General features: G+C 46.9%; 1 pseudogene; it reads right to left on the minus strand.

The window, feature by feature from the left end:
- Positions 1-9,027: 9,027 nt before the first annotated feature.
- On the minus strand, positions 9,028-26,003 carry LOC126076335 (keratin, type II cytoskeletal-like; annotated as a pseudogene).
- Positions 26,004-26,933: the final 930 nt, after the last annotated feature.

A 26,933-nucleotide genomic window follows, 5' to 3' on the forward strand; every position in this document is an offset into this window, starting at 1 on the left:
TCCCTACACTGTCTTTCTGCACCCACTTATGGCTTTTAGATCCTTGCTACTAAAGGGAAAAAATACAGAATAATTGATTGGTTTCCACCCCATGACAGCTGCCAATGACCTGGCCTAGTTTGAATGTGCTGAGAAGTCAGTTTGTATTTCACACATCAAGAACAAATTCCAAAAGATTAGGGTGGAAGTCTGGAGCTCTAATAAGGGCCCATCCCAGTTATCTCGTTCCTGGCAAATCCCACTGCTAATCCCCCGCACCTGTAGACTATAAAAGCCCAGCAGCTCTCCTCAGGCACCACTTAGGGTAAGAAACAGAGTGTGAGGCTGTCCAGGAGTCTCCATCACTGGAACTAGCCCAGACGGGCCTTTCCTGGGGGTGAGGGAATAGGTGCCCTATACAGCCTCCTCTCGGGGGCCATGAATATGCCTCCCAGGCTGGCACTGTGACCAAGGCCCTCTCTGCCCTCACTGGAGAATTGAAGAGGAAGAGGAGCAGTAGTTTCTTCCCTCAGGAACCTGTGGCCTCTCGGGATGCAGGGCACTCAAATATGAGCACCCAAGGCTAAGGACAGGGCTTGGCAGCTGAGGCCAGGAGACAGCAGGTGGGTGTGAGTGGTGCTGGGAAAGAGCCGTGCTAGTGCTAGGGCCTTCTGGGAGAGAAGCAGGTGGAGCTGAGGTAGTATGGGAGGAAACCAGGCCAGACCAGACCAGGAGGGCCTTGTCAGAGGTAGGATGGTGAAGGAAGGTGAGGGACTCAGCTCTGGTTTCCTGGGAGGACAGTGCTGCCCTGTGGTCTGCAGTAGGAGCCAGCACTGCCCCTTAAGGAACTCTTCTTGAATACCAGCTGAGCTCTGAGCCAAGTCCCTCTGAGAAGGGATCCACCTCAAGGCATTTGGAACCCAGTAAGAAAGTCTTGGGCCAGGCAGCTGCAGCCCTGAACACGGCTCAGCCCTGAAAGTGGGAGCCTCTGAAGGAATGAGGCGGCATCCTCAAAGTACCCAGACCCACCCATTCTGGAAGGCCAATAGAGTGATGCCATGGAGAACACCCTAGGCAGAGGCAGCTTCCAGATCCCTCTGGGCCTCCATTTAGCCAGCCGTAAAATGGAGCTGATAAACCTCTTCTCTGCCTGTTGAGTAGAGTTGTTGGGAGGATCAGGTAAGGTAAGCAGAGTTGCGTGCCTTATAAACTGAAAAGCAGATGCTCTGTGTTACCTAAGGTATTATAATAGCAGCTGCAAGTCATGGGATGTTTACCAGGTGGCAGGCTTTATATTTATCACTTCACAGACCTTTCCCCATTCAACCCTCATAGCAACCTTATAAGCAAGGGCTTGTAGCTCCATTTTACAATTGAGTAAAACTGAGGCTCATAGAAGTTAAATAGACTTCAGACCTCCAACCCTGTCCTGTCCCAATCTGAAGCCCACACTATGGAGGGAAGTCTCCCTGAGTGGGTGCCCACAGTGCTTTCTGTTTGTCTCTGCCCAGAGCTCAGCTCACGGAACAAGCCCTGGCTCTGAACAATAGACTCAGAATTTGAACATGTTTGGGAAATGGAAAATGATTAAAAATAACTTCAGCAAAATCAGAGTTTATGGACTAGGGAGAAAAGGCACAAACAGGACCTGAAACTTGCCCACACGTAGTCCCCTGGAGGGCATTTTGCATTATTCCCCTAGCAAAGAGGATGGTTCATGTTGCACCATCTCTATCCTTCATGGTTAAACTCAAGGGCCTGATTTCGCAAGCTGATTGGCCAGGAGAGGGTCACAGTCTATAGCCATGGACCGCCATGACACTCAGCGTTTCATAGCTGGTAAGGTTTTCCGTCCTCCTGATGAGGTCCCAGTGTGAAGATTCCTCCTCCCTCCCCTTATTCACTCACGCAGCCACACATACTGAGCACCCCACTCTGTTCTACACTGTGCTGAACTCCTCTGGCTGGCACTCCCTCTGTCCTGTGGATCATGAAGACTCCTTTGACTTAAAACCCCTTTCCCCCAGTCTCACCTCATCTAGAGCAAGGGAAGAAAACCAAAGACCCAAAGGAAAGATTAGTCCAAATGACTGATGGACCACAAGTACTACAGCTTCCACCAGACTGAGTCCAGTACAATTAGATGATGCCTCGCTACTACCAATGACTGTTCTGACAGGGATCACAATAGAGAGTCCTGGACAGAGCCAGAGAAAAATGTAGAACAAAATTCTAACTCACAGAAAAAGACCAGACTTACTGGGCTGACAGACAGTGAAGAAACCCCGAGAGTATGGCCCCCAGACACCCTTTTAGCTCAGTAAGGAAGTCACTCCTGAGGTTCCCCTTCAGCCAAAAATTAGACAGGCCCATAAAACAAAATGAGACCAAATGGGCACACCAGTCCAGAGTCAAGGATGGGAAGGCAGGAGAGGACAGGAAAGCCAGTAATAGCGACCCCAAGGTTAAGAAGGGGAGAGTGTTGACATGTTGTAGGATTGGCAACCAATGTCACAAAACAGTATGTGTACTAATTGTTTAATGAGAAGCTAATTTGTTCTGTAAACCTTCATCTAAAGTACAATAAAAAAAAAGAAAAAATAATAAAAATTTAAAAAATAAAACCTCTTTCCACCTTTCCCTTCCACCCTAAACCAACCAATCATTTAGGATCCAGCAAAAGGCCTAGCCCCACCATGATGTCTTATAGGACCAGTCTGGCCCCTTGAGCATTCCTGTCCTCGAGCTCCTGGGACATCCATTGTCCTCACCATGCCCACAAGTCAAATGAGAATTCTTACTTCCCTCTATCTAGTGTGGAAGCCCTTGGAGGGCAAGACTATACCTGGCGCACACACACACACACACACACACACACATAGCACCCAGGCAGCCTCAGACAACTTGGGAAGTTCTTGGTCCCCCCAGACAAAGTCAAGCCATAGCCTCACAAGATTACATGCCAACACATAATAACAACTGACGTTTTTGGAACACTTTCTACTTTTTAAAGCCCTTTCGCTTATCTGATCTGATAGACACTGCACATAAACACACACCCTCTTGTGACTCACAGACAAAATCATTTCACACAACCTCTGACCCCAAATAAAAATGACAAGAATATTAAGCATGACCTAGGTTTGAAGACTGATGCAGTCAGGAGGCAGATGCTGTCTCAACCTGCCCGTTGGCTTTGCTTCTGCCACAGGCATGAAAATTACAGCAGTGAGGAACAGCCCGGCCTTAGGGGTGTTTCAGCATGATGACCAAAGAACTCAGGCAGTAGTGTCCAGCCTTTATTCCCCCTCAGACTTAATTCCTCCCAAGTGAAACAACAACGGACCAATACCCATTCAGCATCTCTCCATACATCCATTCATTTATTTATGCACTCAGCCATCATTTGTCAAGCACCTACTGCATCAAGCACCAGCCTACCCCATAGGAACACGATAAGGGACAAGACACTGTCCACGGTCTGAAGGAGTTCACAGTTGTGTTAAGAGGGGCATCAGATATGGAAAACATCATACCAAAAAAAAAAAAAAACTCATTGCCATCGAGTCAACTCCGACTCATAGTGACCCTATTTGTTGTTGTTAGGTGCCATCTAGTCAATCCTGACTCACAGCAACCCTACGCACAACAAAACGAAATACTGCCCAGTCCTATGCCATCTTCACAATTGTTTCTGTGCTTGAGCCCATAGTTGCAGCCACTGTGTCAATCCATCACAGAGGGTCTTCCTCTTTTTCACTGACCCTCTACTTTACCAAGCACGATGTCCTTCTCCAGGGACTGATCTCTCCTGAAAACATGTCAAAAGTATGGAAGGCACGGTCTCGCCACCCTTGCTTCTAAGGAGCATTCTGGTTGTACTTCTTCTAAGACAGATTTGTTCATCCTTTAGGCAGTTCATGGTATGTTCAGTATTCTTCACCAGCACCACAATTCAAAGGCATCAATTCTTCAATCTTCCTTATTCATTCTCCAGCTTTCACATGCATATGAGTCGATTGAAAACACCATGGCTTGGGTCAGGCGCACCTTAGTCTTGAAGATGACATCTTTACTTTTCAACAATTTAAAGAGGTCTTTCGCAGCAGATTTGCCCAATGCAATGCGTCTTATGATTTCTTGACTGCTGTTTCCATGGGTGTTGATTGTGGATTCAAGTAATAGGAAATCCTTGACAACTTCAATCTTTTCTCCATTCAGCATGATGTTGCATATTGGTCCAGTTGGGAGGATTTTTGTTTTCTTTATTTTGAAGTGTAATCCATACTGAAGGCTGTGGCCTTTGATCTTCATCAGTAAGTGCTTCAAATCCTCTTCACTTTCAGTAAGCAAGATTGTGTCATCTGCATAACACAGGTTGTTAATGAGTCTCCCTCCAATCCTGATGCCCATTCTTCTTCATAGAGCCCACCTTCTCAGGCTATTTGCTCAGCATACAGATTGAATAGGTACGGTGAAAGGATACAGCCCTGACACACACCTTTCCTGACTTTAAGCCACGCAGTATCCCCTTGTTCTGTTCAAACGACTGGCTGTTGATCCACGTACAAATTCCTCACGAGCACAATTAAGTGTTCCAGAATTCCCATTCTCCACAATATTATCCATAATTTGTTATGATCCACACCGTCGAATGCCTTTGCATAATCAATAAGCAACCCTACAGAGGAGGTAATTTGAGTGGGGTATTGAAGTATGAGTAGGAGTGGACACCATGGATGAATCTCCTCATGATTTCCTGGGGTGGGGTGGGAGTATTTGGGAGGAATCTGAGGGTGGGGCTTCTAGGGTAATGGGAATGTCCGTCTCTTGATTTGGGTGGGTTCAGTTTGTGAAAATTCATTAAGCTAAACATTTGAGATCTGTGCTCTTTTGCATACATACATTATAGTTCAGTAAAAAGTTTTGAAATGTTACAGAACCCCGCCATTTAATAAGTGGGAAGAGGAAGAGAAGGCACCAGAAGAAACTGAAAAGGCAAGATAAGGGAGGCAGCAAGAAAACAAGGAGAAAAGGACAAGACAATGGTGTCAATGGCTTCAAAGAATTAAGAAGTGACCAAAACACACTACTTCATGGACTCTGAGGAAGTTCCTGGAGATCTGAGTCGGTGCAAGGTCAGTGGATAGCTGGAGCAGCGTCCAGGCAGCAGAGCCGGGTAAACCAATGTTCCAGCCAGAATGAAGCATCTTCTTGCTCCATCCTAGAGAAAATGAAAACAGCCACAAGAGAGAAGACCCTGGCATTTTCTGCCTTAGATCAAACAGATCAACAAAAGACCCACCTTGAGGATTGGCAGACATGGTTAATTGGACTCCTGGGGGCTGTGGAATACCCAGAAGGGAGGTAGAGGTTACAGCCCTTGAATGATCATGTAGCATTTCCTCTGCTTGTCTGCTGAGCTAGAATTGAGATGAAATGTCAATGAAGAGGTGGAGAGGGATGAGTACATAGTCCTGGGCCAGGACTGTGAGAGAAGCTAAGTCCTCGAACTCCCCTCCTCTTGTTAGAGAGTAGGTGCAAGGATTGATTCAGCTGATGAGATTTTATGGGTTACAAGGGTTCAGAGATCAGAACGCAGCCCAAATTGCCAGTGCAGGTTTGTGGCATGAGGACTAGAACCACAAAGGGAATGCTAAGCTGGCTGCCAGGTGTGCTGATACAAAGCTAGGAGCCAAGGGGGGATCCAGGTGCAGTTATCCAAGGATGGCTTGGAGATGAAACAGGTGAAGCAGGTCACCAAAACGAAGAAGCCAGATGAGATATCAGACACCAGGGCAGAGAGCCATGGCTCTCAGAATGGGAAGTAGGACTCATCCTTTCTCCATCATACCTGGCTCCATGCCCAAGTCTGCCCAGAAGTCCCAGCCAACCCTCACCCCCTCTATCTATGCCTTAGGAGAGCTGAGCCCTCTGCCCCTATCGGGTTGCTCTCTGAGAATAGAACTTTGTTATCTCCCCCTCTTCTCTTCCCGCTCCTCCTCTGCCTCTATTCCGACCAACTTTGCAGGATAATTGCAGTAAAACTCATCAACTAAAATGCAGTGATACATGCAGTAGTTTATTAGAGAAGAATAAGTGGAAACCCTGCAGAGGGGAAAGGTGAGGGCAAATTCCAAACCAAGCTGAGGAGCAAGCCTGGGGGCCTGGAGGGTCTGCTATCCAAGGATGCACTTTCTGTTGGCGCTCAACACCCACAAATGGGGAAAGGAGCCCTGAGTTTTTCCTCATCCTAGAAAATGAACAGAACCCCGCCATTTAATAAGTGGGAAGAGGAAGAGAAGGCACCAGAAGAAACTGAAAAGGCAAGATAAGGGAGGTAGCAAGAAAACAAGGAGAAAAGGAGAAGACGATGGTGTCAATGGCTTCAAAGAATTAAGAAATGACCAAAATACACTACTTCATGGACTCTGAGGAAGTCCCTGGAGATCTGAGTCGGTGCAAGGTCAGTGGATAGCTGGAGCAGCGTCCAGGCAGCAGAGCTGGGAAAACCAAAGTTCCAGCCCCACTGGTGCAGATAGCTAAGCAGATAGGGAACTGGGATGGATGGGGAGAGTTCATGGCTGGGGTAAGGAGGGGGCACAGCTCAGAATTTGGGGTAGAAGCACTGGCTGCAGCTGGTGGTGGTCTGAACAATCCTGGCTGAGGAGGAGGTGCCACTGGTTAGAGAGCTCTGGTCCGCAAGGACTTGTCTGTTGGTTGATCGGATGTTCTGGCCCCCAGCTACTCTCTGGCCCCCAACCACACTCTGGTCCCCACAGCTGGAGACACTGGACCTGCCGCCTCTGCTGTTGCAGCTGGCAGCAACGTAACCAATGGTGCTGGTGTTGTGATCCACAGCTGCAAGAAGACAGTCAGACACATCCCTGCCCGAAGGAGGGTTGGGGGTGGTAACAAGGTAGAGACAGGGAGATAGAGCAGGATGGAGAAGGTGGAGGCGCTCAGGGCTGAGGGATGAGGAGGAAGAGGTACCCAGGAGGAAGGAACGACTTGTTCCAGGGTGTAGGAGTATTAGAGGGTAAGGTGGCCACAACAAGTGGTAAGCAGGTGAGCTCAACAGTGGCAAAGTCAGGCAAAAAGGATAGCAGTGGGTGTATTTGCCTTTTCCTCCAGCTCCAAGAGCTAAGAATGTGAGAAAATTCATAATTAACTCATTTAAAATAACCTCAGTCCTATTCTGAATCATATCTCTTATTCACCCTTTTCACCAATATTTAGTGGTAATTAAATGGAGCGCAAATTTACTATTTAAGAAAATGGATTCTGGAGCTAGACTGCCTGGGCTCAAATCCTAGCTCCACTGTTTGTTAGCTATGTGACTTAGAACAAGTTACTTAAAGTTTCTGTGTCTCAGTTTTCCCATCTGCAAAATGGGGTTCATAGAAGTACTTACTTACCTCACAGGGCTGTTGTAAAGGTTGAGTCAATGTATGTAATCAGAATAGTGTCCCGTGCATAGTGAGGTGCTTATTACTAATAATAATAATGATTATCGTTTATGGAGCACCTCCTATATTCCAGGCTTTGTGTCAGTGTCTGGGAATTCAAGGACAATAAGATACAATCCCGTCCCCTAAAGACGCAACCATTGGGCTCATCCCAAGACTAAAGATACAGAGGCATAATATGACGTAGTAAGTGCACATATTGGAGGTCAGAACAGACTTTGGGAGCTCAGAGCAAGGGGCATCTAACCCAGCCTGAGGAGGTCAGGGACAGTTTTTAGGAGGAGGGGAGTCAAGCTAAGAAAGGGCCAAGCGCATCCTAGAGAGAGGGAGGGTACTTGTGAGGGAGGCTGAAGAGAGGCCAGGCGGTGTGCACACGAAGATGTGTGGCCTTTGCCCTCTAAATCCTGCAAGGCCATCTGAAGACTTAGCTCAGGGGAGTGCCAGGGTCTGTTTGTGCCCTGCAAAGTTCTTTCTGGTTGTGTTTGGGCAGTCCTTTGTTTCATAGAGACCTATTTTCCTTGTGTGAGATGAAGTGGAAGTCAACTTAAATTTGGAAGCTGCCACTCAATCCTAAAGGAAATACAGTCATGCAATCCCACTAGCAATGATATTCAACCCAACCTCAGCACAAGCCATTTAGAGATGGACACGGTGCTTTCACACTCCCAGGACATGCCTTTGCAGAAAGAAAAAGAATCAAATAAAATATAGAAGCATACAGCCACCTCCCACTCCAAATGTTACCCTTAGGAAGTACCTCAAAGATGATCTAGTACTACCCTCTCTTTTTTTAAAGATGGGGAACATGAGGCTCAAAGAGGGGACATAGCCTGTCAGGGTCACATAGCAAATACAGGCAACCCCCAAACTACCACCTAGCAATAAGTGGGACTCTCAATCCAGTGCTCTCCACTTGGCTCAATCGGTAAATGTCTGGAAAGCACAAATGTGAACTGCAGCAGCCTGGGCTGAAGCCAGACATCAGGAGGAACTTCCTAAGCAATGATGGAACACTAGGATAGGGAACCCGAGGAGAATGGTAAGACCAAGGGTAAGATGGGTTTCATGATGCCTAGCAGGAGGAGACTAAGGAATAAATAAGATGCCCCCTGTAATCAGTTCATCTCAGCTGCTCTGGAGCACGAGCTCAATGGCAGGGCATGCTTTCAGTTTGCCACATGAACAGCATGGCAGAAGCAGGGATGATCAAAAACCAAAACATGCAAAACTGACTGACATTTGACCTTGGGATACATGTGTGTTCATTTCAAGTAAAAAATTGATCTGTACAGATGTGTTATACCGTAGGGAATTTAAAAGAAGTTTGCATCCCTGAGCCTGGAGGAGCTAGGAGAGGGGAAGAATGCTGGGCAGTGCAAGGCAGTTCTACAAACATTTGCTAAGGCCCTTCTTTGTCCCCTTCCTATGCCATGGAGAGCACTGGGGATACACAGGGAAGGCATAGGCAAGTGCAGCCAAGCTAAAAATCACTGTAGATCTAACCAAGAACGTAAAGTCCTGATGAATCTGCTTCTCAAGTTAAGTTCCCACCATGGCAGGGGTCCCCTGGTCACCTGTATTACTCGTCCTCCAGCAGCTTGTGGTAGGTCGTGATCTCAATGTCCCAATGTCCAGGGCCAGCTTCAGATTCATCAGCTCCTGGTACTCTCGAAGCAGTCGCGCCAGGTCATCTTTGGCCAGCTGCAGGACCTCCCTGAGCTCCACCAGCTTGGCTCAGGCATCTTTGAGGGTCAGCTCCACTCGCTGCTCAGCCTCGGTGATGGCTGTTTGCAGGTTGTTGTTCTGGGGACAGGAGGAGGGAGAAGGAGGTGTACTGGGTCTCTGAACCCACCTGGATCCATATGAGCACAGATCCTATCTGTCTGTCCCCACTGGGGATGGAGAAGAGCTTCCCAGTTAGGAAGTGGCCCTGATTCAGGGGAGAACACTGTGAAATCTGAGTCTAATGCAAGCAGCACTGAGTGGTGAGGTCAGGAAAGCCATTCCTCAATGTCAGAGCCATTCATTCACTTCCTCCCTAATACTACGCTCTGTTCTCCACTGCTGGGCATTGAGAGAGCAATGAACAAGACAAAGCCCCTGAGCCCAACGTGTTCACAGCTGAATGGAGGAGTAGACATTTACAATAGCACAAAGCCATGACATGATGTGAGAAGGCACAAAGCACCATGGAGCCCAGAAGAGAAATGCTGAGGCAGAAAGGGCTGGGCTTGGCACGAGAAAGAGGAGGTTTCCTAAAGAAAGATGGGGGTGGACTTAAAGGAAAAGTGGGAGTTTGAGAGAATGCTAAGGAGGATGGGGAAGTCCATTCCAGGGGAACAGCATGAATCTTGAAAGGAAGTCTGGGGACTAGTGGGAATTTCAGCATAACAGAACATGGGGAGAGTGACAGGATCACCTTGACCACCAGAGGCAGGGCACTCCCAAGGACCCAGGTGGAAGATGAGTTGTGCTCTAAGGCCCTCAATCATTTGACTGGGGTAAGGTTAAAAGAATAACAGGGTAGGGCCTGACCTCCCCTTTTATTGTCACACTTGCTTTGTCATCAAAATATTAGATCATAAGCCTGGGGGTACTAGGGATGTCATTCTACAGCATATGGCCAATCCCAGGAGCCCTGAGCCTGCCCAGTGGCCAGAACACCCCATCCTGCCTCCCCTTCTCCTCCCCTGAGGGGTACTTGCTTCTTGACACTCTCCATCTCTGCCTGCAGCCTCTGGACCATCCTGTTGAGCTCCCAAATCTCATTCTTGGTCCTCCTCAAGTCATCACTGTGCCTGCCAGCTCTGGTCTCCAGCTCCCCAAGCTGCAAGGGAGAAGGAAGAAGTAGTCGTCAACCAAAAAGTCAGAAAGGAACCAAAAGGGAAAATATGAGACCTGACCTCAGAGGGCAAACTTTGGTGAATGTTCAAAGGGGGTTGGAGGGCGGCTGCCCCTAAAGAACGTGCCGTGGAAGGAAAGCACTTGAGATAGTCTGGTGTGATTTTTCCACAGTAAAGGAATGTGGATGGCTGCTGCTTATCCTGCTGGGCTTGCTTCACTCAGCAACTTCCTCAGCCAGCAGTGATGAAGATGATGCTGAGAACAGTGGTGATGATGTTGATGGCAACAATAGTAGTGGTGGTGATGGTGGTGGTAAGCAGGGCCTCTCCTTTTGGCTGAGGGCACAAGTAGGGGCTAAAGCCCAGCCCGCACTCTCCTTGCCAAGCTGTGGCCTACATTGCTGATCTGTCCAGAGGGGTACCTTTTATAATCAGCCCAAAGGCATCTATGAGCTAGCTGTGGCCCTGATAGTATGGATGATGATGATGATGATGATGATGGTGACAGCTGACATTTGTCAAGCCCCTCCTGATCACCTGAATCTATCTATGTATCACATCAAGCTCTTCCAGGAGCCTGGAGGACCTAGGAATTCTGTATCTCCATAAGCCAGTTCTCAGAAGGTTCCTAACTCTTCTAACAGTGTAGTGGCCTAGGGCTTGGGTGGCTTAGTTAGGCCAGAATGAAAGGCCCAAGAGGAAGCTGGTTCCTCCAGGATGTTCAGCTCACCCACCTTGGTCTGCTACAGGGCCTCGGACTCAGCCTTGCTCCTCTGGCTGATCTCCTTATATTGGACCTTGACTGGAGATGATGCTGTCCAGGTGCAGGTTGTTGTCCATGGACAGCACCATGGATGTGTTGTTGGATTCCAACAGGACCTGGCTGTACTCCTATAGACAAAAAGCCAATCCTGTTCACATCCAGTTGGCAGATCCTCCCTGCAAACCCCTGAGATAGCTTTTTAGTGATTTCGTTAAAAAATATGGGCAAAACTGTCAGCCAGCAGGTCCAAAGAAGAGAAGGTCTCTGTCCACCACTCCTGCTGTGTAACTTCCATGGGTTTCTTTATCCAGACACTCTGGATGGGGGAGGAGACTTGGAAATTGTTATCCACAGAGGCTAGCAATAACACAGACAGGAAGGAAAAGAAAGAAAGATAGGATATTTTCTAGATGGACAGTTCTCACAAAGATGCAGAGGTCTCAGAAGCTCAGTAGGAGGTGTGGTAATAAATGTGGATGAAAAGAGCAAATAATGGGGGGAAAAAAAAGGACTTAAGAGTCCTTTTGATCCAAAGTTAGGATTCCATGGGTGAACCAAGCATGAATCTGGTGGGCATAGGGACACTGAGCCTGAGTCCTGCCAGCCCTTCTCAGCACTAGCAAGAATATTCAGGATACTGGTAAGGGACCATATAAAGGATAAGAGCCAGTGGTCCTCCAAGTCCAAACAGAAAGTGGATGAAGTACAGCCTCCTTCTCCATTCTCCAGCCCTGCTCCACACACTCAGTCCCTGCTTTGCTCCTGCATCCCTTCCTGTCCCCGCGGCATGGAGGCCTGGGACCTAATCCCCAGCTCCGGGTCTCTCTCTGTGTTCCTCACTCAGCACTGCAGTTCATCCCTTCCAGCCTGGGGGTCAGGCACTCCCAGAGAGCAACTTGGGCTCCCCTCTCTCTGGCCCCTCACTCAGTCCAGGCCCTAGGCCAAAGCCATGACTGAGGGCCCAGCTCTGCTGCCAGCACTGTCCACTAAGACAGGTCTGATACCCCAGACAGAGGGCTCTGTAGACACAGAGCTCACCTCTGAGACCTAGCAAGGGGCCCAAAAGAGAGGCACACATGCATTCAATTATAATCAATTACTATGGACTTTGAAATTAATACAATTTTTGATAATGAAACTGTAATTGTTCCTAATCTACTTGGTTACTGCATCTTTCATTAACATTAATTAATTCATAATAATAATGCATCACAATGCGCCAGGCACAGTTTAAAATGCTCATCACATGTTAAACTATTTAACTCTCACAACAAGCCTCTAAGGTAGATGCAATTATTATTATCCCTACCTTACAAATAAGGAAACCAAGGCACAGAGAAGTTACATAAATTATGTATGACTGTGAAGCTAGAGAGTGGCCGACAAGATTAAACCCAAGAAGTCAGGTTCCAGGACTGTGCTCATAAACATGATGCTACCCCAAAGTCCACTAAGCCATAAAAACTTCCTTCTTCCTAACATCCCAGAGCTGTGTCTGTGGCCCACTGAGGCCAGAAGATGCTCACACACTCAGCACTTGGGCCTCACCACACGCACATTGCGTTTCACCTCCTTTTGTACTCCTCCACGAGCAAAAGTATTGTGCCCAGTTCCCCCTCCAGCTGGCTCTGCTCAGTCTGCATCCTGCCCAGCTGAGCCTGTAGGCAGCCAATGTAAGACTCAAAGAAGGGCTGCAGGTCCTTGGCACTGGCCTTGGAGGTGGCTGTCTGCTCCTGCAGGAGGCACCACTTGGTCTCCAGCACCTTGTTCTGCTGCTCCAGGAGCCACACCTGTCATCAACCATGGAGGACAGGTTACAGCCCACCCAGGCTCCCACTCATGAGCAGACCTGCCACACAAGCCCAGGCCTCCCATGTCCCCCAACCTCAGAGGCTCTTGGGGCCATGGGCCTTCCCTCACCCAGAGGCCCCAGGCAGCCACAGGCCTCACCTTGTCAATGAAGGGGGCAAATTTATTGTTGAGGATCTTGATCTGCCCCTTCTCTTGGGTCTACGCCTCCCTGATCTGGGGGTTGATCCCCATGTTAGGGGCTACAGGGCGCTCTGGTTGATGGTCGCCTCCTGGATGTCCAGAAGAAAGCCCCCTGGGCCCCTAAAGCCCTCAGCTCCAACAAAAACTCCCCCAAAGCTTCCAGGTCTCCCTCCAACACTGAAGGATCCACCTCTAAAGCCAGCACTCAGTCCCCTCCCTCTGGACCCACACAGGCTCCCCCTAAATGTGCCAGGCCAGCTTCATGAAAGAAACTCTCCTTAACTCTGGACAGTGCCCAGCCTGCTAAGACAGTATTCTCCATCACTGTTGTCATGGATTGAATTGTGTCCCCCCAAAATATCTGTCAACTTGGCTAGGTCATGATTCCCTTGTGTGATTGTCTACCATTTTATCTTCTGATGTGATTTCCCTAAATGTTGTAAATCCTACCACTCTGATGTAATAAGGTAGATTAGCGGCAGTTATATTAATGAAGCCTACAAGATTAGGTAGCCGATCTCTTTTGGGATATGAAAGAGAGAAATGAGCAGAGAGAAATGGGGGCCTCATACCACCAAGAAAGCAGCTCTGGGAGCAGAGTGCTTCCTTTGGACCTGCAGTTCCTGTGCTGAGATGTTCCTAGACCAAGGGAAGACTGATGCATCACAAGAACCTTCTTCCAGAGCTGACAGAGAGAGAAACATTTCCCCTGGAGCTGACGCCCTGAATTTAGACTTGTAGCCTACTCGACTGTGAGAGAATAAACTTCTCTTTGTCAAAGCCATCCACTTGTACTATTTCTGTTATAGCAACACTAGATGACTAAGATACCAGTTTGTAGAGCTCTGGAGTCCCTGGGTGGCATAAACCCTTAAGTGCTCAGCTACTAACCAAAAGATTGGTGGTTTGAATCTGCCCAGAGGTCCCTGAAAGGAAAGGCTTGGTGAGCTGCTTCTGAAAGAACACAGCCATTGATGGCCCAATGGAGCACAGTTCTACTCAAGCACACATGAGTCACCACGAGCTGGAATCAACTCAGTGGCAACGGGTGTAGTTTTGGTTTATATAGAGCTTTACCAAGAGAGACCACCTCATGCCTGGGTGGTTCAGGAAAGCCCAACCTCCACAAGACCATCAAATGAATAGGCTGCACATTCTAGGACTCTCTACAAAGACCTGTCTGTTACCCTGTTGCTGGATTGATTGAGCACATGGACCTTTGCACATGTTCTGCTCTAAGCTCAGCACAACACCCTGAACATAGGAGCTCTGAGCAAGATGTGGAAGGATAGAAATACTAATTACAACTCCAAAAACATTCTTTTGGGAAATGTTTTTTCCTCCTGCCAGGGTCATTTTTCATGCCCAACGCAAGTGCATTAGAAAAGTAGCTGACTCCTAGTTATTCACCTAATTGGTGGGAGAAGAGGTTTAAATGGCATGGAAGAGCTGCTCAGCCAGGAATCATCCTGTTTGACTTTGGGCCCACCCACACATGCTCACCCATCCTCAGCCACTGGGGGCCAAGTCCAAAGCACCCAACCCCTCACCCCAGCTTGAACCTTTCTGATAACAATTTGGCGCCCATTTAGGTGGGTTACAAAGAGTAAGCGCAAGTACCAACATGGACCCCATACCATGTCAAGGGCAGCAGTAGGAAAACCATCTAGATCATGAAGACATAGAGGAGCACTATATCCCAACATCTCCAGGAACAAGATGAGGATGGGGTATTGCATTTCGCTAAGTTTATCTCAGGCTAGATGTTAGGAAGAACTTCTTGCAAAGGAAGCAGACTCTGGGAGGTAGTGCTGAGGAAGGCTTTGCAATCTCTTTCTCTACAAATTTTAATGAAAAACTAGAGAAGATAGGTTGGCAGCGATGGATGACCTTCTGGTAGTGAGCTAACTTTCAGTAAAAGGCAGTTCAAAATCAGATGACATCATAAAGCATGACTATCTGTGCCTATCTGCAGATAAGCAAAGTCCTGGGGGCAAGTGAAACAATAACATATTCATGAAATCACGAGCAATTTAGTGTGCCCAGAGTATAGGATTTGAGGGGGAAGATGTGGAATATGAGGCTGGAGAAATCAGTAAGGACTGGACCATGAGGGACTTGGTCTGACATGATAGTTCGTACTTCACACTGCAGGTACTGGGAAATCACTGAAGGATTTTGAGCAGAAGAGTGACATCATCTGACCTGTGACTTGGATGTTGGGGTAAAGAATGGATTGGAGAGAGGCTCTTTGTAGGTTTTTTTTAAAGTGTTTAAATCCCAGAGAACTTAGAAAGAAGGGTATTTTATATTTTCCAAGATACCCCTAGTCTTAGTGCTTTCTCAAACTTGGCAGCATATTAGAATCACTTACATAGATAGGCAGGCATGCAGGCTGGCGGGCAGGTGGACGGACGGACGGATGGACGGACGGACAGATGGATAGATAGATAGCTGCTTAGATCAGTCCCAAAGGCATTATTCTCTGTGGAAAAAGCCAGCCTCAAAAAGTTACCTACAGTATGATTCATTTATATAACGTTCTCAAAAAGGCAAAATTACAACAGCGAAGAATATATCAGTGGCTGCCAAGGGTTACAGATGGGAGGAGAGTGTGATTATGAAAGAATAGCTAAAGATAGTTTGGGGAAGTGATAGAACTGTTTTGTATTCTAATTAGGGTGGTGCTTTTATAAATATATACAGCTGTAACTGTTAAAATTTATAGAGCTGTGCATGCCAAAAGCTCTATTTTAATGTATAATAACTTTAAAATATATGCAAGGGACAGAGGAACAAGTTAAACAATATCACGTGGCGGGGAGGGAGGACATTAACTTAGTAGAACACTAACTCTACATAACAAATGACCAGGTTTCTTCAACAAATAAAATAAACTACAAGGAATAAAAGAGAATGGAATCTGAAGATTAAGAGAGACTTAAAAGATATAGCAACCAATTACATGTATGAACATTATTTAAATCCTGATCCAAACAAAAAATTTCAATGAAAAATTTGTAAGACTTTGGGGAAAATGTAAACTCTGACCGGATATTTGATCATATTAAACAATTAATGCTTATCTCGTTAAGGGTAATATTGGTATTATGACTTTTTTTTTTAAGAATCCTTATCTTAGAGAAACTTACAAAACTATTTATGGATGAAATGATCTGACATTGGGAATTTGCTTCAAAATAATCTGGAAGGGTAGGAGGAGTGGGTAAGGTAAAGATGAAACAAGATAATGAGCAGATTGTTGAGATGGGTAATGAATACAGAGAGTTTCATTACACTATCATCTCTGCTGTTATATTTGTTTGACATTGTCCATAATAAGAAGGATTTTTTAGAAGATCCACCTCCCCTGAGACTAATTATGACATTTTTCTTCCCTATTATAAATAAGCTGATTTTGCTTTGAATAGTTCCTTTTTCTGTCCAGCGTGCCCAAATTTGAACATCTTTGCATATAGCTCAAAAATATAACTGGCTTGAACCTAGTAAGAGTGATAAGTAAGGTTGGATGGCAGGGTCAGAAGCCAAAAATAATTTGACAGTCTGAAGCTTGAGCCAAATCTAACCAGAAATATTTAACAGAGATTAATGTAAAACCCTACACATGTATACAAACAAAATAGTTGTACAGTCAGCATGGAGAGACACGGTTTCATAAGAGCTTGTATAAAACAGTGCCAACTCAGGGTGAGTCAGCACCAGGAAGGGACTGCCAAAATCACCTGCAAGATCACAAGATGCACAGAGAAGCCGCATGCCCACCCCTTTCTTGGGCTAGTCAAGCCTCATCTAGAGAGTTGAGGTGGGTTCTAGGAACCTAAAGCATGTCTATGAGAAAGCATCCAGGATGGTGGGGGTGGAGCACCTCAAAGAGAGGAGGAAATGAAAGTGTTCTACATGGAGAATTTCGATAAAGAGAACAACCGTCCCCAAACAGTTGTAGACTCATGCACAAGGGGAGTTAGGCCTGCTCCCTATAGCCACGAAGGGAAAAACTTGGACCAGTGAGTGGAATTTCTAGGTAGGACTCAGCTTAATATAAGGAAAAACTTCCTAAGAGGCGGACATAATCTTCTATGAGAAAAAGGAGTTACCTTCCACAGGAGGTGGGACTGCCACCTGTGGGCAGAATTTTAGAGAGGACTCAAGTGTCTAAATGGGGGCTCCTTTTGACAGCCTCTGAACTCATTTCTAGCCTTGAGAGTCTGATTCCTCACAAATCGGTGGTAACCCTGAAAATAATGATGGTGGTATTTCCCATCTGTTGAGTATTTATCTTGTTCTAGGAATTATATCAAGCTGTAGTATGCATTATATCATTTCATCAATTCATCAGTCAAAAAGTGCTTACTGAATGCACATTTTCTGGCCTTTATTGTGTAACATACAAACTATGTATGGCATAGTCTCTCTCCTTGAAGAGTTTCTAATCTAGTGGCTGATCAAAATTTACATACATGTAGTACAATATTTATATGAACATCTTTCATTTTACAAAATGTTTTTTACATATACTGTTTCATGTATTCCTTGAAACATCCCTGAGAGGCAGATATTATTTTTATTACCACATTAATGAATAATAATGGCTAATATTTTAAGTCACCCTCTACCTCAGGGAATGCCCAGTTTCCAGTGTTGCTCAGCATAAGCCTAGCCTCAATTAAGAAAATACTGGCTTTTTAATTTACTTTTATATCCCTCTCATCCCAATAATAAGAGAGTTAAATTAAAAATAATACTTCCTGTTATAAGAGGAAGAAAATATTTTATTCACCCAATTGACAAACACTCCCCAGAAACCGAAGCAAAAAAGAAAACGTGCTGGAAAAAAAAAAAATTATACATACGTTTAATTATCCATAACGACTTTCTCCAGAGAGACAAATTGCTTTTTGATCTTGGTTATAAAGGGAACACAACAAAATGGGCAAAGTCTGGACCTATTTTAAAGCTAAGCTTTGGAGAAAACATTTACTTGATCTTAGGCAGGAAATCTGTGAGCCCAATTGCAAATGCTCAGAGCTAAAGCAGGGACTTGGAGAGAAGTCAGTTTGGAGGGAGCAATCATGTGGCCCTACCAAAAGAGAAGCTTCCCCCAGCCACCGGGACCCAGATTCAGCACCAAGGACAGAGCAGAGCTTCCTAGATGGGATATAAAGTCTCAAATCAAACCAAAAAAACCAAACCCATTGTTGTCAAATCCATTCTGACTCATAGCAATCCTATAGGATAGAGTAGTACTACCGCGTAGCGTTTCCAAAACTGTAAATCTTTACGGAAGCAGACTGCCACACTTTCTCCCACAGAGCAGCTGGTGGGTTCGAATACTGACCTTTTGGTTAGCAGCTGAGTGCTTAACCACTGCACCACCAGGGCTCCTCTGAATAATGTAAGTTTCTGTCATCAAAGACCAGAGAACAGTCTCCCACCCCAACTCTACTGTGAAGAAACAAACTCCACATGTATGATTAGTATAGTATAGTATGGACTCTTGGTTCCAACTACTCATGTATGAGTAGTTCCAACTACTCTAGTTCTACCACTTGCTGACAGTGTGACCTTGGGCAAGTCACTTTATCTCTCTGTGCCTCCTTTTCCTCCTCTGTAAAATGGAGATTATATGAGCTGTATGTGAAATGCTCAGAATACTGTCTGAGCAGATAAAAAAAAAAATAGTAACTACTAAATAAGTCTTTGCTTCATTTATTGGTTTCCCAGAACCTTGAGATCTTGGAATGTAGGGAAGGGAGGTAGAGTGCTATAGAGAAAGTCTGGCTGGGGAGAGGGATAGCTGTCCTTGAGCCATAAGGAATGTGGACACAGGGAAGTTTTTGACCCATTCTCCCACCAACCTGGCCCAAAGCCCCCATGGGGAGAGGCAAGGAAAGGCTAAACCCCTGAGGTGACCCAGGCTGGGCACTACAGCTAGTAAGTTGGCTATCACTGAGTGGAACTCTTGGCAAGGTCCACTGAAGCCAGTATAAGAAGTGCTCCAGCCCTGGTGTGGGTGCCCAGGATGGACCCAAAAGGAACGAACTAGATTGTGGCAATTGTGTAGACTGTAAATCTTTACCCAGTTTGCTTAACCCCAAAGATTCTTTCAGCACCCCCATTCTCTCCTCCTCTCTCACTGGCTCCACACACAGCTGTTAACATAACTTTCAGAAGACCATATTTCCAGTGTGTCACCCTCTGATTCAGAAGACACCATGCGTCCCTATTATTCTACAAAACTCATAAAGCCAAAATGCAGTGCAACATATTGGATTTCAATGAAGACAAGAAAACAGTGAGCTGAGAAAAGGCAAAAAAAAAAAAAAAAAAAAAAAGCAGGGGTCATATATAAGAAAACATGAAGGCAATTAGGGAGTGGGAGATGAGCTCAGGGACAAACTCCAAACATGACAATGTCTATCTGGGCCCCTTCTTGGCTCAGAGACTCCAAAGGGATGAGATTATGCTGTCACCAACCCTGGGGAGAGGGGAGTTATTGCACAAAGATGTGGCTAAGGGCATGGGAAGTTTCTGGCTAAGGGCATGGGAAGTTTCTGCAGTCAAGTATCAGGTCCCAGTCTCAGTACTTGATGCAAGAGCACTGGCTACTACAGGTAGTGGTCTTTACAACCCTGGCCAAGGGGGACAACAAATTGACAACTCTGGGACTCTGACCCATGGAGATGCTTGTTCTTCCAGACTGGATGCCCTTCCCAACAGTCGTGGACCAGCTGTCACCTCAGGTGCCTTGACCATCTCTAATGCTTCTCCCACCAATGCTACTGCTGCTGCCCCCAGCACTGATGTTCCTGCTGCTAAAAGTGTGGTTGACCACGGCTGCAAAGAGAACAAGCTGCTCAGTCACACCATATCAAAATGTTCATCATGTGCCCAGCCCTGTCTGAGGAATGAAGGCAAAGAAAATCCAAAGAGAGGTGGAGAGGTGACTCTCTCATGGGAGTTCCCTATCTGATGAAGGGCCCAGGACACACACTGAACAGGACATCCAGATAAGTCCTATCCAAATACGACTTATGTGACTCACCCTTGTGCTCCTCCCTTTGTGTTACTCTGGAGACTAAGCTATGAAAGAAGAAATTTATGGACAGGTGAGCTGATACAAAGCCATGAGAAATCATCTAAGCCAATAGAAAATGAGAATACAAGATACTCATAGATGCACGCTGGGCTCTGGCACTTCCCAGATATTCTGTTTAGAAAAGCAAAATAAATATCAGGGAAACCTCGTGGTGAAATTATCCAGCTGTGATAATCTTTTATCAGAATTAGCCCCTGGGATGCCAGGCTACAATGATAGGATCAGAGAATGAGGTTAGACATGAGAAAGAGCTTATCTGAGATGCTAGGATGAGGACGCAGAGAATGGAGATATGTTTCTAGATACTTGGCTCTGCCACCACCTGGACCTTAGTTACCTCACTGGCAAAACTTGCATAATGTATCTTCTCATCAATTTGTTCTGAAGAGCAACTAAACCAAGTAGAATGCCTAGCACAGTACCTGACCCATACCATGAGTGACACAGCTCTTATCTGTATCATCCTTTCTGTGTACACCATCCATATCTGAGTGCCTTTTCTAAACAACGTCACAGCCTTCAACTATGCAGTGATAGCATTAACAGAGATGGGAAAATGAGGAAGACTGCCTGGCTCAGAAAGAAGGGGAAACTTTAGTATGAGTTTAGGGGCAGAGGGTCTAACCTCATAAGGTCCAGTAGATAGTTGGACAAGCTGAACTGGAAACCTAGTCTCCTAGATTGAGTTTTTTAATAGAGGAAAGAGTTTGACTCATGAGAAATTGAGGTTATTTATATACATGTCTCATCTCCCCTGTGAAGGTCAAGGATCACCTAGGACCCATCTTTGTATTCTCCATCACACCAGGATTGGTTGACATTTGTTCTTAGGGTGCACCATATGCCTGCTAGAAATCCAAAAGTGTTCTGCTCTAGCATATATTACAGAACTGGTTTCCCTGAGCCCAGAGGGAGAATGATGGGCAGTACAGTTCAGTTCATCAAGATTTGTTAGACTCTCCTTTGTCCCCTAGCTACACTGTTCTAGAGCCTGGGGAATACCAAGAGGAAGTAAACCTAGGGACAAAAACCTCTGTAACACAGAGGCTCTAACCAAGGACCATACAATACTGTGACACTTGGTTCTCAAGTTGGGTTCTTTGTCTGGGCCAGAGTACCTGCCTACCTGTATTACTCGCCCTCCAGCATCTTCTGGTAGGTGCTGATCTTCACGTCCAAAGCCAGCTTGATGTTCATCAGGTCACGGTAGTCACGCAGGAGATAGGTCAGGTTCTCTTTGGCCGGCAGCAGGGTCTCACTGAGTTCTGCCAACTTGGTCTGTCGTCTTTGAAATTCAGCTCACCCTACTGCTAAGCACTGGCAATTGCTGCCTGCAGGTTGGCATTCTGAAGCAAGAGGAGGAAAAGGAAGAGTGCGGAGTCTCTGGACACATCTGGGCATATGGCAAGTGAGCACAGGTCCCCACCTGCCTCCTTAATGCAAGTATCGAATCTGTGTGCTGCGTGGTTTGCCATACTAACCTCTTCTCCATGTAGCTAAACCATGCTGGCAAATCCCAATGGTCATTTGAGCCCTTAACCAGGGATAATGTGTAGCTGTTTCTCAATCTTTTAGAGAACTATAATCCATCGTCTGAGACCCCAGAAACCCAGTCCCACATATTTCACAGAGTTTTGAGGCAATGCCCACTGGAATGAGGGAAGACAATTCCACCTTGAAGATGGTGAATGGAAGTAAAGGTGGATGAAGCCCTTGTTCTGTATGGTACTATTTGGGAAGCCCAGTTGCTGAAGGTTCCAGCCAGGAACCTGAAAAGCCACCCAGCCTGCAGAAGTCCAGGTGCCCTGACGGCACCCCACAGCACCACTGTCTTCAGAATTACAATCTCAACCTTTGGGTGAGCTGCACTCACCTGCTTGTTGATACTCTCAGTCTCTGCTCTCAGGCTCTGGATCACCTTGTTGAACTCAGCAATCTCATTCTTGGTGCTCCTCAGGTCATCACCATGCCTGTCAGTCATGGCCCAAGCTGGAGTGGGGATGGGGAGCAAATAGAGAGAGATTACTCATTACCCTCAACCATGTGTGTGTTTGAAATGGGGATTATGATTGCAATCAATCCAGAAAGTTCTAATGTCAGATGAAAGTCCACCAGGCACTTAGAGATTTAGAATGGAGGGGATCACTTAACTGAAGCTCATAGTTGTCCTTACAGACCTCAGTTAATAGAACGAAAAAATACACAAAGACTCTGCAAGTTATGGAAATTTGTGAAAAGAATTTCAGTGATTTCCCACTGAATAAAATATGTATTATATGGGATGGTGCCAGGACAGGCTGGAAGTGAAGGGGCAGGAGCCCTGGGAAAGGCTCGTGTGATCCAAGCTAATGTGATGACCATTATTCACCTTGGTTATGTACAAAGCCTGGGCCTCAGCCTTACTCTCTTCTCAGCAATCTCTTCATATTGGGCCTTGACCAAAGTGAGGATGCTGTCCAGGTCCAAGTGGAGGTTATTGTCCATGGACAAGACCATGGACATATCGCTGGATTCCAAGAGGACTTGGTTGTACTCCTACATGCACACAGGGGAACACCTTTCGGTAATTGCCAGCATCTCTCTGGGATGCCCTGAACCTACCATCCACTGACTCAGCAGTGTTATGGGGCCTATAAAACCGAAGCTTACTGAATGGGAAGGAAGATAACAAGGCAGTGACCCAGGGAAAGCAGGCAGCAGGACACTGTTCAGTATGCAGTAAGGAGTTGCCCTTGACCCTCCTCTTAGTCCCTCCTCCAAAATTTCCCTTAGGGCTTTGGATATGTGGATTCTAAAAGCATGAATCGCAGATACTGAGTGTTCTGAACCTTAGGAAGCAGAGAGGGAGAAGGTAGGCAATATGCTGGGGATGGAAAAAAACAGGCACCGTGGAGTTGACTCTGTTTCATGGCAATCCCATGTGTGTCAGAGTAGAACTGTGCTCCATAGGGTTTAATGGCTGATTTTTCAGAAGTAGATTGCTAGTCCTTTCTTCCAAGGCACCTCTGGGTGGACTTGAACCTCCAACCTTTTGATTAGTAGCCAAGCACTTTAACTGCGCTACCCACGGGGTATGAGGGCAGGGCGGAGGGTAAAATGGGAGAAACAAAGAAGGACTATGGATAAAGATGGGAAAGACCTTGCATATGTTTGCTGCCAAACAGAATTCACAAAGAAGCTGAATCCCCAGAATCAAGTAAGATTTGACATCCCAGTGCTGTGGCTTCCACCTAGAGGAAAGGATGTATGTCCATACAGCTTCATAGATGGCTCTCAGGAAGTTGACCTCATCGGTCAGGCTCTCTACTTGGATTTCCAAGCCCACTTTGGTCACGTAGAAAGTATCCGTATCCTGAAAGTAAGGGACAGGGAGTAGCCTTATTACCTTCAATGTTACTATTAGTAGTTACAAGTGCATTTAATAATATTGATACATGTTTACATGAATCAGGGAGTGAAGATTACTTAAACCCGACATTACACTTGCAGTAGGGAGAGAGATTCAACAGTTGAGCTCAATATTAGAGAGGTGTGTTATTATCATTTTTATAACGTGGGTGATTATAATGGTAGATATCAAACATTTGGCAGTGAACTGGTGTACTGAAGGGCTCAAAATACTTTTGCAACTGGTGAGCCACACATACTTGGGAGGTATCTTAGCGACAGACAAAAAGACCTCAGGCCACAGATTCAGTGCAGAGACTGTCGCTGTCCTGGGTTCAGGCCAAGAAACAACAGCTCAGCTCCTGGAAATCCTGCTCCAGAAAATGTATCTCCAGCCCTATCTTCCTCACACCCATTGGAAGTTGCCCCCATTCCCCCCTTTCCTTGCTCCATCTGCTCTCCTCATAGCACCCACTCCCCTGCTTACCTTCTTCAGAACCATGAAGTCATTCTCAGCCCCTGAGTGCTTGTTTAAACTCATCCTCATACCTACAAGGAAGGAGACAGGTCACGCTCAGAGGGCAGCTAAGCCAAGGGTAGGTTCACACATGCTCAGGGAAAGATGTTTATTCAAGGAGCCAGTGGTTGACCTGGGACAGGGCTGTTGTTGAACATTCCCTGCTTATTACCAGGCTAAAGCTACTTGAGTGGCATGCATTATTAGAATGGTAAGGCCTTTAAGTGCACCCTGGCACTCCAGTATACTGGAAACAGAAGGAGGTAAAACACATAATAGAACTGAGGCATAGCCCCTAGTGTCCCTGGCCCTCTGGATTCTCCTCTGCTGGGGATCACTCTGGCCCTCATGAACCAAGGCCTATGGTCACTCCCAAGTCTTCTTTTCTCTTCTATCAGCCCCCAAAGCTCACAGCTTCTCCCCCCTCCATCTGTGTGCTGGGTGCACATTCTACTACCACATCTGACCAGGAGCAGAGCTCCGCCCTGTCTTAGTCTCCCCTTGAAGTTTCCTCCCACCCAGGACAAATACATCATCTAAGAGGTCCTCAACCTTGGCTGTACATTGGAATCATCTGGGGATCTATAAAAATGCTGATGCCTAGTCCCCACACCCAGAGATTCTGATTGAACTGGTCGTGAGGGCAACCTAGACATTCAGAATTTTTAAAGCTCCCAAAGCGATTCTGGCAAGCAGAAAAGTTTGAGATCCACTGCTGTTAGATGAAGCAGTGCCTGAACATTGGTCTCTGTCTGATGGGGAGTCCATTGGATGTCCATCTCCATGGCATACACCTCATTCTCCTTGGCACCAACACGAAACACCAAAAGAGACTAGATCCTCCTTTCATCAGACCCCCCCACCTTCTGACGTCCCATCCTACATATGGCCTACAGCCTCAGAGGCCTTGAGAAGATGCACTGACAATTTCCCAGCTGGAAAACTCACACACCTTCAGACCTGCCCCATGATCACCTAGACCCAGTGGCTGTCTCCCCAGGCACCTTCTTTGCTCTTGTACCCCTCCACGAGCACCTGCATCATGCCCAGCTCCCCATCCAGCCAACTCTGCTCAGTCTGCAGCCTGCCCAGCTGGGCCGGGAAGAAGCTGATGTAGGACTCAAAGAAGGGCTGCAGATCCTTGGCACTGGCCTTGGTGGTGGCTGTCTGCTCCTGCAGGAGGCACCATCTCTGGGACTTTGCTCTGCTGCTCCAGGAACCACACCTGTCATCAACCATGGAGGACAGGTCACAGCCTGCCCAGCTCCCACTCATGAGCAGACCTGCCACACAAGCCCAGGTCTCCTGTGTCCCCTAACGTCAGAGGCTCTCAGGGCCATGGGCCCTCCCCCACCCAGAGGCCCCAGGCTACCAACAGGCCTCACTTTGTCAATGAAGGAGGCAAATTTGTTGTTGAGGATCTTGATCCACTCCTTCTCTTGGGTCTTTACCTCCTGGATCTGGGGGTCGATCCCCATGTTCGGGGGCTACAGGAGGCACTGGTTGATGGTCACCTCCTGGATGCCCCTGGGAAAGCTCTCTGAACCCCTAAAAGCCCCAGCTCCAACAGAAATTCCCCCAAAAGCTGCCGAGTCTCCCTCCAACACTGAAGGAGCCTCCTCCAAACCCACTACTCAGGCCCACACAGGCTTCCCCCAAAGGCACCAGAACATCCCCTTGCTGAATCCCCAGGCCAGGCAGCTGCTCTGGCCACACTGGGTGAGATCTTCTTGCTGCCCCCAATTCCATGCAGGTTTCTGCTGCCAAAGGCACCCCTGATGATAACACATGCTGTGGCTGCACTGCCTCCCCCAGAGCTCAAGGCTGACCCCGACCTGGGGGAGCTGGGGCGGCTCTGGCCAGACACCACAGTAGCAGAGCGGCCACTGAAGCCCTTGATGGCCTCTAAGGGCCTGCTGGACGGTTGGCTCATCATTCTCTCTGAATTTAAGAATCTTGGTTCAGAAAACCTCAGAGGAAAAAGGCACCTTCTGAGACAGAGAGCAGGGATGGCCCCTTCTATAGGTCCCAGATGAATTGATTCATTAATTTGATAGTTTCCTGAGCTTCATTCTCTGGTTAGAATTAATCCCTCATCAATTTCCTTCATTGTCATCCTGGAGTCTCCACTTCACACATTTCCTATAATTAGCCACGTAAAGACCCTATGCAGGAGCATACCAGGTCCCTCTCTTTGTGAATGGGCTTAGTTCCTGCCAGGCATGGTCCAGCCCCAGGGCCCCAGGTACCAGCTTGTTGTGAGGCAGGGGGTTCAATTAGGTGACTCTGTGGCTCTTTCATCCCCTCAAAAACCCTCAGCATCCACCTCTGTCACTGTGCTGTCCCCCTCCAAGAATGAGTGAGACTAACATAGGAAAGGAATTTGGGAAGAGTTTGGGAGGATGGAGTGGAACATTGAATTCCTCCTAATTGTTGTACCAGAGAGCCTTGAATGGTCCGTCCCTGGGTCTCAACACTTCCTGTACTTCTTTAGCTATTCTAGTAGCAGAGTGGATGGGTTAAGTTAGAATGCCCCCGGCTGACCTGAATGAGTGGACTAGAGGCCTGAATGAGTGGACACTTATCTGAGATTTTGCATTGTTCACCATTTTTTGTAACCAAGAGGCTCCCAAATGTCCCTCTGTTCCCGTGACACCCTGTGAGGGGACTTCTCTGCTCCTATTGTTCAAATTACTGCTCAGGCAACCTCCATGTCTCCCCTCTCACATCCTGAGCCCAGTCCCTTCCCCCTTCAAGTGTGTCTCCTCAGTCCACTGTGGGTTCGGCTACCTACATCCCTTCCTGCTTCTCCCCTGCAGTAATGGCTGTGGCCCTGTCCACCCAGTAATGGGCACCACCAGGGCAG

This window comes from Elephas maximus, chromosome 4, assembly GCF_024166365.1.
Source record: "Elephas maximus indicus isolate mEleMax1 chromosome 4, mEleMax1 primary haplotype, whole genome shotgun sequence".
NCBI classification, from domain to species: domain Eukaryota; kingdom Metazoa; phylum Chordata; class Mammalia; order Proboscidea; family Elephantidae; genus Elephas; species Elephas maximus.